The sequence below is a fragment of the Megascapheus bottae genome, chromosome 3 (assembly GCF_031878675.1).
Source record: "Megascapheus bottae isolate mThoBot1 chromosome 3, mThoBot2.hap1, whole genome shotgun sequence".
NCBI classification, from domain to species: domain Eukaryota; kingdom Metazoa; phylum Chordata; class Mammalia; order Rodentia; family Geomyidae; genus Megascapheus; species Megascapheus bottae.
The window spans coordinates 9800407-9815007 of NC_143511.1; positions in this window are offsets into that span (position 1 = coordinate 9800407).

Here is a 14601-nt window from a genome sequence, read left to right on the forward strand (position 1 = left end):
TAAGGGTTTTCCATTATTATTAATTTGCTTGTTTAGTTTCACTTTTTCATTTTTTCTAATTGTTTTCTGATTAAGAACATTTATTCTATTGGGCTTCAGATTCATTTTGATATTACTAGACTTCAACAGTGTCCCAGATAATTCCTATCCTAAGAATTTATGATATTACTGATTAAGCAGATTGTAAATGTCATTCAATTTTGGATTGTCTGAAGTTTTACCCATGACTAAATGCTAATCACAGATATTGAGAAGAATACTTTAGAATTACTATTCTCATCTCATAATACAAAGGTAAATATTTGCATTGTTATTTAATTAATGCATTGTACTTGGTTTTATTATAGATATATATTTGTTGAGTTTCTCCAAAATTGCATCAATTTCCCCAACTGATGATATTTTCCCCTGTTCCTCTCATTTTAAGCTTTAGAAGAAGATTTACTTACTCTCCTTGTGCCATCATTATCCCCATATATCACTGTTATCCTTCATGTTTTATTTATAATAATAATATATTTATATCAATTAAGACTCATGAATATTTGTTTATATGTGAGGTAATAATAGTACATGACTTATTGTTGCTCAGGTTGTAAAAGTTTTCTTCCTGGGTCTTTTCATTTGTTCCAATGTTAGTTTGACAAGCCCTCATGTTTCATGAGTACTTCTCTATTTGGCACCAGATGATACTCATATCTTAATTGTGTATTCAGAAATTATCCTTAGAATTATTCATAAGTATGTTTTACTGGAAAGTCATATTGGAAGACAATATTTGGAACTAGGAATTATTCATCTTTATCTTTCAAATATCTCTTCTTACTTTGATATAATTGTCTCAAAAATAAATGATTAATCATAATCTTCATAGCCTATTTATTCTCATATATAATATGAAGATAGAAATAAATAATAATAAAAGTAGAGATTATCCAAAGATTCAGTAAGTTAAAGAGAATGTTTGTGTATGCCTAGACGAAGCATGTGTCTGTGTGTATATGTGTGTGTGTATGTGTTTGTGTATATTGGGGCTTAACTTTGAGGTCTAACATGCTCACTGGGTTTTTTTTCCCCCTCAATATTGGGTATTTTACCATTTAGATCACAACTCTATTTAGGACATTTTTCTGATAATTGGAGATAAGGATCTAACTGGGATAGTTTAGAACCACTATCTTCAGATCTCTGCTTCTTATTTAGCTAGGCACATTTGGCTTAAGGAAAATATAATTTGGTATAAATTCAGTGGAAGAAAATTCATGAGCTATTAAGACTTCAGGGCCTGCACATGTTCATCTTTTGTTCCTGCCCATTTATGGATTCTTGATAATGAGCAAGTCTTGATGCTGGATGCTACAGAATCAAGAAATAAGCATGTTATCTCAGCTCCATAATTATGAAATTAGACTGCTCAATATTATCCTACCATTCCCTACATATTATAACTTAACAACTTTCTAGTTTATTCCTTTCTCTCCTTTACCATTTTATCTCTTCCTAGACTTTTTGGTTCTCTATCACGCGCTATCCCTGTCCCACAAGGAAGACGCGCAACACAATCCTAGCTTAAGCAGGATCCTTTATTCTTCTTCTCCTCTCCTCTCCGAGGCCTCTCCTCCCCCTTCCTCCTCTCCTGAGGCTATATACAGGCAGTGGGCCAATCAACTCATGCCAGCTCGCTCATGCCCTCCAATCATGGCTTCACACGCTCCAGTCATGCACCCTTCATGCATCCGGCCACGCAGAGACCAGGCTTCCACTAACAATGGCAGCACTCCCCAAAATGGATGCCGGCCTTCATCCGGTCATGAGGAGGATATCCCTGAGTCACGCAGCCACCAACACCGCAGGCGACCCCACAGTGAAAGGGGGATGCGCGCCTCCAGGTCCCGAGGGGCTGGGCTCCCCACAGTTCTCCACAAATATAAGGTATCACAGTCACCAAGTTGCCTTTTAAAATTCCATTAATCTTTGGAGCCACAGATTTAATTTATAATCATTTGTTTTAGACAAACAGAAACTACAATTCATACTTAATTTTAATAAATTAAAAATCAATATAATTTGTAAACCGAGCCAATATAATAAAAATCTAAATGCTCTCAATGTCAGCCTTATGACTAAGTAAATGACAGGAAATTACTAAAAGTAATTAAGCATTTCTATTGAAATACTAGAAAGCACTGTTGGAATGTAAACTAGTATAACTACTCTGGACAGAAAACTGGAAGTTCCTCAACAAATTAACCAAATCTTCCCTACAATCAGGCCATATCACTCCTGGGTATTTAATCTGAACATTATAAGCAGGGGATGATAAAGACAACTACCCATCCAAGCTCACTGTCACATTATTCACAAGAGCCAAGATTTGAAAAGAGCCCAATTGCCCCTCAATAGATGAGAAGATCCAAAACATGTGGTGCTAATGCACAATAAAATATTATAGAACCATTAGAGAGAATAATATTATGTCATTTGCAGGGAAATGGATCGAACTACAACAAATCATTTTAAGCAAGTTAAATCAAGATCAGAGAATCAAGCAGCATATATTGACTCTAATGTGAAGAAATTAGATCTAAAATGCACTGGCATATGATAAATTATGCAGCATTCTAGGCATTCACACACAGTGAAATCAAAAGAGGATACTCATGGAAGAGAAATACAAACTGCAATCTCTACCTGATTCTTTGTATGTGTAATATATATATATATATACATATATATGTATATATAGAGAGAGTAAGAGGGGGAGAAAAACAAGAGCTCTCTCTTTCAAAAATAGTTTTTGAAGATTCTGCCTTCTTTTCTTTATATGCGATGTATTCTCATATATCTGAAGATGTATATCATCTTCAGGAGGAGGAGGAGGCAGAGGGTAGAAATGGGAAAGGGTGGAACAATGCAGTAGTGGAATCCACTGAACACTGATAAAAGCAGAATATACAACTCTTGGATAGAGATGGGAGGGAGGGGTTGGGATAGTGTGAGGGCACAGAAGACACTGCACAAAAACAAATGTACTCATTATCTGACATGTAAAATTGTAATCCCTTTATGTACCACTTTTATAGTAAAAGGAAAGAAAATTTAAAAAAGAAATTCCAGAACACAAGAAAATATGAACACTGCCTGTTCTAATGCTTCAGTTTCACCCTATTATCCTCAATCATGTAAGCAAGAAGAAAGTCAAACATAGTTTATCTAATTCCAGGTAAGAATAACTTGGCTTCTATCACTTTTTTTTTATCATTCTAATAAGTAGAGAAAATAAAAACTTCCCTGACTATTTCACAATAAGATATTTATCAGAACTAATTAGGTATGCAAAATTCACTGAAAATGATTCATTTTATGAATGTGATTCATTTTCTTAAATTCAATCTGCTTCTAAGTTAATGGGGACTAATCTCTCTAGTCTACAGTGGGTGAGTATATGGTGGAAAATATTTGCAAAGCAATTTATGCTTTTTTTTTATTTTTTTGCCAGTCCTGGGCTTGAGCTCACGGCCTGAGCACTGTCCTTGGACTTTCTCAAGGCTAAATCTCTACCACTTGAGCCTCAGCACCACTTCTGGCTTTTTTCTATTTATGTGGTACTGAGGAATCGAACCCGGGTCTTCGTGCATACTAGGCAAGCACTCTACCACTAGACCAAACTCCCAACCCAATTTATGCTATTTTTGAAAAAAATTATTAAACAATTTTACCTTAATAAGATAGGTTTAATTACAAAGGATTTACTATCATTTCTTCTTTGGTTTAGGTTATCTTTTCTTTTGTTTATTTTATTGTATCATAATTCTTTGAAAACAAATTAGGAATATACTTTCTTAACACTGAATTCTTATTGAAAGTTGTTGAAGAAAATCAGCGTTGCTATAACTTTGTTGTTTCTGTGAGACTATTGGTAATTAAGTCCTACTAAACATTTGTTTAAGACCAAATTATCCTCTAAATGTAACATAGTTCAGAAAACCTAGTATACTCCAGAAGGTTCTAAACCAGTTAAAAATATTTTACATTAGACATTTCACTATTCACAACAGTTAGTATATAAGAACAGCCCAGATGCTCTTCAACGGAGTAACAGATCAAGAAAATATTGGATAGATAGATAGATAGATAGATATAAAAATCATAAAAAATCAATCAGAAAACAATGTCCTTCCAATGGAGATGGATGAATTTTGAGAGGCAACATATTGAATAAAATAAAGCAGGCTTAATGATAAAAGGCATATGCTTTCACATGTTGAGTCTGGATCTAAAATAAGAAAATATATGTAAATACATAAAAGTTATGTGAATATGTAAATCATCAAACTGATTAAAATATGGTACCTCATGAACAAGATTCTATGCTTCAATCCCATTGAATAATCAAATGACAGTTCAATCACATGAACATCAGGAAGCTGAAACATGGCTTGGCTTGGGAAGAGAGGCTAATGAGACAGGGGATGGATGATTGGAAAGAGGAATGGTAGCTGAGTACAGTCACAAGGTCCCATGTGCATACATGAAAATGCAACTAAGCATCTTGATGAGACTAGTAATGGAAGAAATAGGTGGGAGGAATAATGATGGATAGGGTAATGACAAGATGCACTAACCACATAGACATGTTATACTGAAACACTTTGTACAACTATTGAAAATAGCAATAAATATATATTAAAGTGTATATACAGTATACCAGTATACAAATTCAGGTACAGTAACCTCATGAGATTAACCGTAAGTGGAAAAAAAAGATAAAATAAATAACTTCACATAGTACATTAAGAACAGCAAATAGGGAAGGAAAGGGGGAAAACAAGATGCCTGGGAGGGGAGGGGTGTGGCAAATGGGGACAAAAACCTGAGAAGGAGTGTCAAGGTTCAAGAAGTAATGTACCTACTACCTGAGGAATATAACTGTAACCCTTCTATACATTATCGCAGCAATAAAATACCATAAAAATAAACATATATATTAAAGTATCTATTAATATCTGGTAGCGAGTCCAGTATCCATTGATGTTGCTTTCTAAAATTGCTTGTGACCAGAAAAGAATACAGACTTTTCACCCATGTTCTGGCCCTAATTGCCTAATGTCTTTCTGCTGATTCCGTATAGAATTGCATTTGTTTTTCTTATTTCATTGAATCTGTTCTCTGAGGACAGAGACTAAGCCAAAAAGGTTAAATTTTTCATTTTATTTCCAGTGCCAAGCAGAAGGACCTACTGCTGGTTGAATAAGTGAATAAATTTCCTCATCATTTTATTTTCTTTATTGCTCAAAATGTAATTCTGTGTGCATGTGTCCTTATACACTGGAGGGTTTTGATGATTTAGACAACCTGCAAATGCTTAAAAATTAATGATGGAATGAAATAGATGCCAGATGTTTCTTCCATTTGGCAACTGTCTGGACCTGAATAAAATCTTTTAATATTAGCTTTTGTGGTTCCTTACTCCATAGTTATACTTTCTTAACTTCTATTCAAGAAATTGTTCTGTAAAAGATCATGATCAATCCCAGAAGGATGAGTCTTAAACTGGATTAAAAGTTAATGAAATATTTTACTACTGCATTTTTACCAGAATTTGCAAGTGGTCTCTGAGTATCCCAAAATTTTAAACCCACACTCATCTCAATCAGTGAGAAGCTATGAAAAAGTTTTCATTTTATGTTCCAGAAATTCTTATGTAAAAGAAGAAAAATTAGATCATAAAATGAAGGCACTGTATAACTTACCAAATATCCTATAATCTGCTAAAAGGTACAGCTGCAGTAGGCTGTTTAACAGGTGTTATGATTATGAAGCATATCAAACATGTTAGGCTTTGTAGTGCATTTAATACCTTATAAACAATTGAGCTAATTTGGACAGAGCTAATGGACTCATTCAAATGACACTCTTGTAAAAGGTCTGTGATTATGGTGTACAAATTTGACTAAAATTCTAAGCTTAACAATGTATTCAGTTTTTCAATGCTAGAAAACTATTTTAGTTACAAACAATGAAGTACTTTGGAATGGCCATGGTCCACACATAAAACCAATGTCAGATTGGAGAGCATTCCTTTGGCTCTCTATAATACCCTGTCCATTTCATGATAACATCTTAAAGCATATATATGATTTAAAGTGTTTTGCCAACCTGTTAAGCATGTATATGTACTATTTAACTATTAAGAGTTTCTGTAATGATTTAATGACATCATTAATTATGAAAAAGCTTCTGAAATGAACCAATAAATGCCAACATACTGGAAACAGGTTGGTAGATAGCATGTCAGTTATAAAAAAGAAAAGAGAGAAACAAAAATAGAAGAAAGGAAGGAGAGAAGTAGAAAGAAAGAACAAAGACAGGGTATGTTTGTATGGGGGGTGTTGTGTAGAGGGAAGAAAGGAAAGAAGGAAGAAATGAATAAAACAAGATAGATGATTGTTTTCATTAATGTGCTATATTATCTCTCATCTTTTGCTGTCCCTTTGTTATCTCCTATTGTGACAGTATTTTACCTTGCTATTTTATATATTGTATATATTTGTATATATGTTTATTTGGTTATTTAAAATAGGATAGGGAAGGGGGGAAACAATATGAGGGTTGGGGGTGATTGGAGGGAAATGGGGACCAAAACATGAGAAAGGGTATCCATGTTTGTGAAGTAATGCACCTTCTATCTGGTGAATATAATGTAACCCTTCTATTAATTACAATAAAAATATATGAAAAAACAAGATAGAGGAGAAAAGAGATAGCAAACTGAGAGAAGGGAAGGGGAGAAGATATAAATAACAAAATGTCATATATAACACACAAATCAAAAACAAGAACTACTAAAGTCACTAAAGGACATAAATGAGTCACCTAGGGAAAGAAAAATAATCTTGACATGAGTAAAGATTTAATATTGAGGTAAATGACAGTTCTGATTAATGTAATGAGTCTCAACACAAAAGATAGTGCCTACCAAGCGAAAAAGTTTACATGCCAATGGCAAATATATTTGAATTATGTCTGTGGATAAATTATTAAAAATAAATGCTTCATATGGTCCTGGTGGTTCATACCTGTAATCCTAACTACTATCTCCCAATTCCAGTTAGTTGCTGCAAAAGTGCTTTTCTAGATCACACATTTTTCCTTATGTTCATATACTTAATGACAAATGAAAGCTTTTTTCAGTTGTGAGACTTGAACTCAGAGTCTAAATGCTGTCCTACATATTTTATGCTCAAGGCTAGCACTCTACCACTTGGAGCTACAGAGACAGTTCCTGTTTTCTGGTGCTTAATTTGAGTTCAGAATCTCATGGACTTTCCTGTCCAGGTTGGATTTGAACCATGATCCTCAGACCTCAAGCCTTCTGAGTAGCTATGATGCCAGGCTTAAGTCAGCAATGCCCAGTGGAAAATAATGTTTATTTCTCATTATTTACTTTTATGTAGTTGACATGCTGCTACCTGTATTACCTCATTGAAGAATGTCAACAATACCAATAAAAAACAAATTTCTTTTGGGGACTGCAGCTTCCACAGTAAATCCCAAACTGCAGTAGCATTTCAAACATACTAGATCTCTCCTGAAGTGTTTCTCAAAGTGCTCTGATGACAAAATTGGTCTTGATTTTTTTTTTCTGTAATGTACTTAAATAGTAGATGAGCAAGTCACAAAGATCATTCAGCATTCACTCTGCAATGTGGCTTGCTTCATCACCATGATGCCTCATTAATGCTGTTACAAGTATTAACATTTGTCTTAAACTTAAAAAAATCATTGCTTTATGTGGATTTTTATTTCATTATATCTTTAGTTAGCAGAAATCACTACAGCCTTTAATGTGCTGATGATCATAGCTAGTCTTTCTAGAAAAGACTACCTGCTGACATCTCTCTTTACAGGTGAAATGCAGAACAATTTGAAATGATTTTTTGGTATTATACTCCCTCCTTTATTTCAAACGAAAATTTCATGGGACTTTAACCCACTTAGGGTAGACATAAACAATTCATTAGAGTACCCCGAGGCTCTATTAGCTGTTATTAGAGTTGTAGAATGCAGAATCCATACTTGACCATTTAAGAAAAATAAAAAAGTAGTATTTTAGAATATGGATCAGAGATTGAGCTGTTGAGTCATGTTTCTCTTTTTGCCTACAAGTCTCACCCACTGGAAGAATCCATTAAACGTATCTCCTAGAAGATCCTAAATCTATGGAGTTAGGAAATAAAGTTTCGTTTGTTCATTTTAACTTACTAGCTTCCCAAGTACATGTAATCTACTTAGAAAAGCAATGGAATAAAGACTTGGAGAAAAACATGTTTTCTCAGATGTGGTTGGAACTTCTAAGCTTTCTAATATTACTTGAATGCAAATAAACTGCCTTGTAAAAAATAAAAGACCATGGTGGGGAAGATGTGATTAATGACCTAACATTTCAGTTTAACAGATAAAGCACTTCCTCCCTCAGATTGCCTCTAGATAGTATTTGGTATTCATTTCCTAACACAGTTGGAACTAAATTATATCAAATACAAAAACATACACATCTAAAATAGTATGAAATATGTATGATCCATTAAAGAGCCCAAGAAAACCCTTGAGAAGATAAACTCATTCTACAATGAATGATGAATTTCATGCACAATTTTACACTGCATTTTATTTAAAAATAAATTCTTAAAACGTTCTCAATGGCCTAAAACAAAAATTTATAATCTTCCATTCATTCATCTATCAGTATAAGAGAGTTGGTAATGACTTAGGTCATAGAAGTATACATTCTTTAGGGCTGTGATGTCTTGGAGCAATATTAATAATGAGCTAATTTTTTGAATGTGATAAAAATTAGTTAAAAAATCTCACACTATTTCTGTTACACTGCTGTGTCACTTACATTACTTTTTGTACAACTCTTGAAAAGATTTATACTAAATCAATTCTAATTGTCTGAAGATGATAAAGCATTGATAATAAAGCCCACTCCCCCATACTTGTGAATTTCCAGAGTGCAAAAAGACATGGGTTAATGTCAGAGCCAAAGATTAATTTCACAACGTTTAGGCTCTCATACCCATTGAATACATAGAAATGCAAAGATGAATAAGTAAATGGCTGGCATATATTTGGGGAAAATTGCTGGTATGTGTTGACTATATCTCCTTTTTGAAAGCTATAACAAAAGATAATGCTTTCACATATTTTTAAACAAGAAATTTTTTCATATATTTTTATTGTAATTAATAAAAGGGTTACATGATATTTGCCAGATAGATGGTGCATTAATTCTCTTACATTGACACCCTTTCACATGTCTTGGTCTCCATTTCCCTCCCCCCCACCCCCACCCCTCATCTTGTTTCCCCCCCTTCCCTATCCAATTTCAAATAACCAAATACAAATATATTGGATATATCAGGTAACAAAGTGAGATACTGTAACAATATGAGATATCCAAGGGACAGCAACAAGAAATTTTGAACAGTTAACCAAGACAACTTTGCTTAAACATCTTCAGGAAAAGCAAAGAAAATTCTGGTTCTATTCCCATGACCACAATGCCCTTGAAATCTTTTTCTTATAATTAATAGAAGGGATATAGTTATATTTGCCAGATAGAAGGGGCATTATTTCACACACATTGATACCCCTCTCATGTTTTTGTCCCCATTTCCCTTCCCCCACTCCCACCCCTCATCTTGTTTTCCCCCCTTCCCTCTCCTATTTCTAATAAAAAATCGTATATACAATATACCAAATAACAAAGTAAGATACTGAAGCAATATGAGAATAACTAAGGGACAACAAAAGAGATGAGAACTGACATAGTACATGAAGAACAGTTTAATGCAGTCCCACTTATCCAGACTTTCTTTGATTTGTTGTTTCTGGTTCCTTATTAAGAAAGTTTCAACCTGGGCCAAGGAGACCTAGTGTATCTCCTATTGCTTCTTGTAAAGTTTTCAGTGTATCTGCTTTTATCTCAAGGTCTTTGATCCATTTGGAGTTAATCCTGATACAGGGTGACAAAAGAGGATCCAACTCTAGTTTTCTAGAGGTGTTTAACCAGTTCTGCCAGACCACTTGTTGATGAGGCTGTCTTTCTTCCATTCTATTTTTTTTTTACTCTCTTATCAAAGATGAGTTGGCCAGAGCTCTGTGGGGTAATATCTGGGTCCTCAGTTCTATTCCATTTGTCCTCAGGCCTGTTGTTGTGACAATACCAAGCTGTTTTGGTCACTATAGCTCTGTAATAGAGTCTAAAGTTTGGTATTGAAATTTCTCCTGCACTGATGAGTATTATTTTAAAGATAGTATATTCTGATGTTATAAAGTAAAATTGTCAATATTAATGATTACTTTGATCACATACAGCCAGCAATAGATTCAGAACTCCTATATCCCAGGGATGAATCTGAATACTCACCATGTTTTTCCTTTGGTGATAGTTCTATATAATAATTAAGTAGTTGATAAGGACAGGTGGATGGACAGAAAAAGAATAAGCATAAAGTTTAAGTAAGAAAGTGAAAACCATACACCATATTGCTTTGAACAGGAGACATAGCTTCATAAATTCTATTTACGTACTTCACGTTTTATTTGACATTGACATACCCACGTATTTTAGTGTCCCATGTGATAGAACTTTGTTAACCATCATTAAATAACTAGAACCAACTAAATATAGCATATTTTCAGTTCTATCATATGTTACTTATAAACAGATGCACTACAAGACATCTTTTAGAAATAGATTTTTTTAGCTGATCCACTGCTTTAAAAATCTCTAAGCACTTAGTGCTTCATAATAAGCAAAATATATGGATCCAAGAAATCTGTTTCTTCTACAAATCAATAATGTTTTTTTAAAAAGCCAACGCCATGACTTATGGAGGTGACTGAAGCAATGCAGGCCACGGCCCTCAAAGCCACATTAAGTATTTGTATTTCACAATTGCATACAAATCATTGCGATTCGACAGCAGATTCTTATTGAATGTTCATCTGCAAGGATTGTATTACCATCTTTTCTGCTCCAGCAATACCCAAGAGATGTTCTTACATTTCCTGGAAAGGATTATACATACATAAGTAACTCTTTAAAAGAAATCATTGAGAAAGCACACCTTAGGATTTAATTGTATATTGATGTACTCATGTTGAAAAATGATAAAATACAAAATTAATACAACAACAAGTAACACTGCTAGTGTTTTTAAAGATTAGAGTAAGTCTTTGAGGAATATACAAGTATTTTGTGACCGATATGCTACCTGAAAATGAAGAGAAATTATTATTAAAATGAATAGTGATTTCACGATTTCTAGAAGTTAAGGGGAAAACCAAATGATTGGGAGGGGTTGGGGGAGGTAAACAGGGACAAAAACATGAGAAAGGGAGTCAACGTATGAGAATTAATGCACCTACTACCTAATGAATGTAACTGTAACTGTAACCCCTCTATACATTATCCAGATAATAAAATAAAATAGAAAAAATCAATAAATTGATTTGAAATTTTAAAGAAATCAAATAAGTTATTTCTTTTTTATAGAATTCTTTCCTGGAAAATAATTTTTGAAATTAAACAGAAACAAATGAAGACTTGATTTTATAAATATAATAAAAATGTCAAATATGTATCTGAGCAAATAAATCTTTAAGGTTATCTCAGATAACCTTTGCAAAGAATAATTTGCTCAGGCAAATTTGCTACAGTAGACAGGCTGCAAGTCAAGCCCCAATTATTATTAAATATAAAATATTAAGTAATAAATTTCTGTGCATGGGTAAAGAAATATGAACTAACAATTATTGAGATACAGTATTATCCCAAAATTTAAAATACAATTTATTAATTAAAGAGAAAAGATTTAAAACTGTACATTTACCTTACTGCATAAAACAATCTCTAACTATCATTGATAGTTTTCTATCATATCAGCCTTCAATTTCTGTGAAATGAATTATTTAAGCAAGGCTCACCACTGTCTGAGAAAAAAGAGCATAGTAGTTGATAATTAGTTTTAGAGAGCCAGAATATCATAGCATCATTCACTTGCTAATTATAAATGAGGAAATCATAACTCTAGAGTACCAAACTCCAGTTTTCTAGTAGTTGGGTGAGTAAAACAATAAACATATGCATAAGACAAAAGGGTATAGAATACAAAAAAGGTGAACAAGAAGAAAAACAAAACCTCATTTCTGATTCATAGCATTCCTTTTAATAAACATTATTCCATGTGAGTATATGCATAAATCTATTGGACCTTTGTCATCCTCTCCTAAATGTATCCTCCTTTGGTATCATGTGAATATGTAGAGGCCTATATTACTTATCATGTCCAACTATATTTTTTACTTTTAACATTTGGTGTGTAGGCATATTCTAGTTATAGCAAATGAGGTAAATAATGACACTTCTGTTCCTTTAGGTTAGTTTTATCCACTTAATATAATTTTTTCAAGTCTTTCCATTTATTTATGAATGATACAATATCATTCCTTCTGATGGAACTATAGAATTTCATTATGATCTGATACCACATTTTCTTTATTCGTTCATCCACTGAGGGGCATCTCACTATGGTAAACTATGCTTAAGAAACATGGCTGTGTTGGTAGCTTTAATGTGGCTTTGTTTTGTGTGTTCTTTGGGATAAATGTCCAGGAGTAGTACTGGTGAGTTATAGGGAACCTCTTTGTTTAGTTTTTCTGAGGAAACACTATACTGCTTTCCAAGATGGTTGAAGAAGTTTATATTCCCACCAAGAATGTATTGGACTTCTCTCTTGGCCATATTCCTACTAACATCTGTTCTAGTTAGTTTTCATAATGGACAATCTATCTGGGGTGAGGCGAAATCTCATTGTTTTGATTTGCATTTCTTTTATTGCTGAAGATGTTAAACATGTTTATATGTAACTTTTGGCCATTGCTACTTCTTCTTGGAAGTCTCTCTAAGTATTTAGCCCATGTATTAATTGGGTAGTTGTAAAACTATTATTTCATCTACTAATTAAATATTTTGATATTTAATTAAGAGAATTTCAATGAAGAAATACAGGGTCTGTGTATCATAAACTCAAGAAGAATATTTATTTTTCCAGTAGGTCTAGTGTGATATAGAATTAACATTTAAACCCATGCATAATATAACATATCAGTAATCATGCTGTTTATGCGTGTGTGTCTGTGTGTGATGTGTGTGACAGGAAGAGAATAAGAAGACATAACTAGAAGAGATACAAGATAATATCTGTGAGTTTACACTTACTCAAAAAGAGCATGAATGTAGAAGGAAAAGAAATAGTTCAAGTCAGTAAAACCTAATTGGTATTGCCAAACATCCTAAGAAACATTTGTTAAAAGATATATGACCAAGATGATTAAGGCAGGGCATTGATCCTATGCAGCTCAGAGTGATTCTTAGACTATGTTGCACATCATATTTATTATAAGGTGAAATTGGATTTTAAAAAATCAAGTAAATTTGTCTTTTTATACTTCTACTTTGAGGTCTTTTGACTTTGCCAACATTGAAGTTACTGCCCCTTCTAGGATTAGCTAACTCCTAGCGAGAGTAAAAAAGTCATCTAAGAGATCATCTTCTCAATGTAAACTAAACCAATCCAAGGCCCACAATTTCATTTACTATTTTTTAAACAGGCTTTCATAGAGCTTCCAAACTAGGGGCCACTATTTTCCTTCCCTTATTGTCACTTACCATTACTGTCCTGGAGACATGTCCCACATAAGACAGAAATACTTAAAAGTATCATTCAAAGTGCTCCATCCTAAATCTGAATGTTATACTGATCCTGCCTTGGTCATTATTCTGTTCAAAAACAGAACAGGATTCTTCACGTTTCTCTTTCATTCTTTTCATTTTCCCAATGACTCTGGTGCATCTGCTGTATAATACCTATTACTATTAGTCTGAGAAGTAATGAGGAATACAATAGCTTTTCAATGGCATCTATCTTGGTCCATTGCCTCACCATACATAAGTATCAAGAAAACCTGCATTTTGATACAGATTCTTGAATAACAATAAAAGAATACCAGTAATGCACAGTGGGAAACAAAATAGTTGTTTAGCTATTAGTATAGTACGGGTTTCAGTTTTGTTTTTGCTTGGACCATTTGCCATTCTCTTGACCATTTAAATGAGGAAACATTAATAAAAGTGCGCTCAGTATTTCTCTGAAGTTTGTTTGAAACTATTGTATATTAGAGAAATTATTTCAAAATATTTTCAAATTATTCAAATTGAAAACAACTTATGTTATCAAGGCCAGAGTAGAGATGTGTAAAAAAGAAGTCACTATAACTAAAGGAGAGTTATTTATTAAGTTGATTTTATGGAGCATGGATTTGATTCAAGTAATACTTATATATACTGCTGTCTATAAAGACTTAGTTTCCCAACTGCCACATTACACAGCTATAATTTGTGTAATATATAGTTTTATTGGATCTAAGGAATATATCTTGGCTGTTTTGACTTCCTTTCTTCCTCTTAGAAAATATGTGGATATATTTACTGCTATATCCACTCTGGAAATGCAGACAACTTTCCTGGTA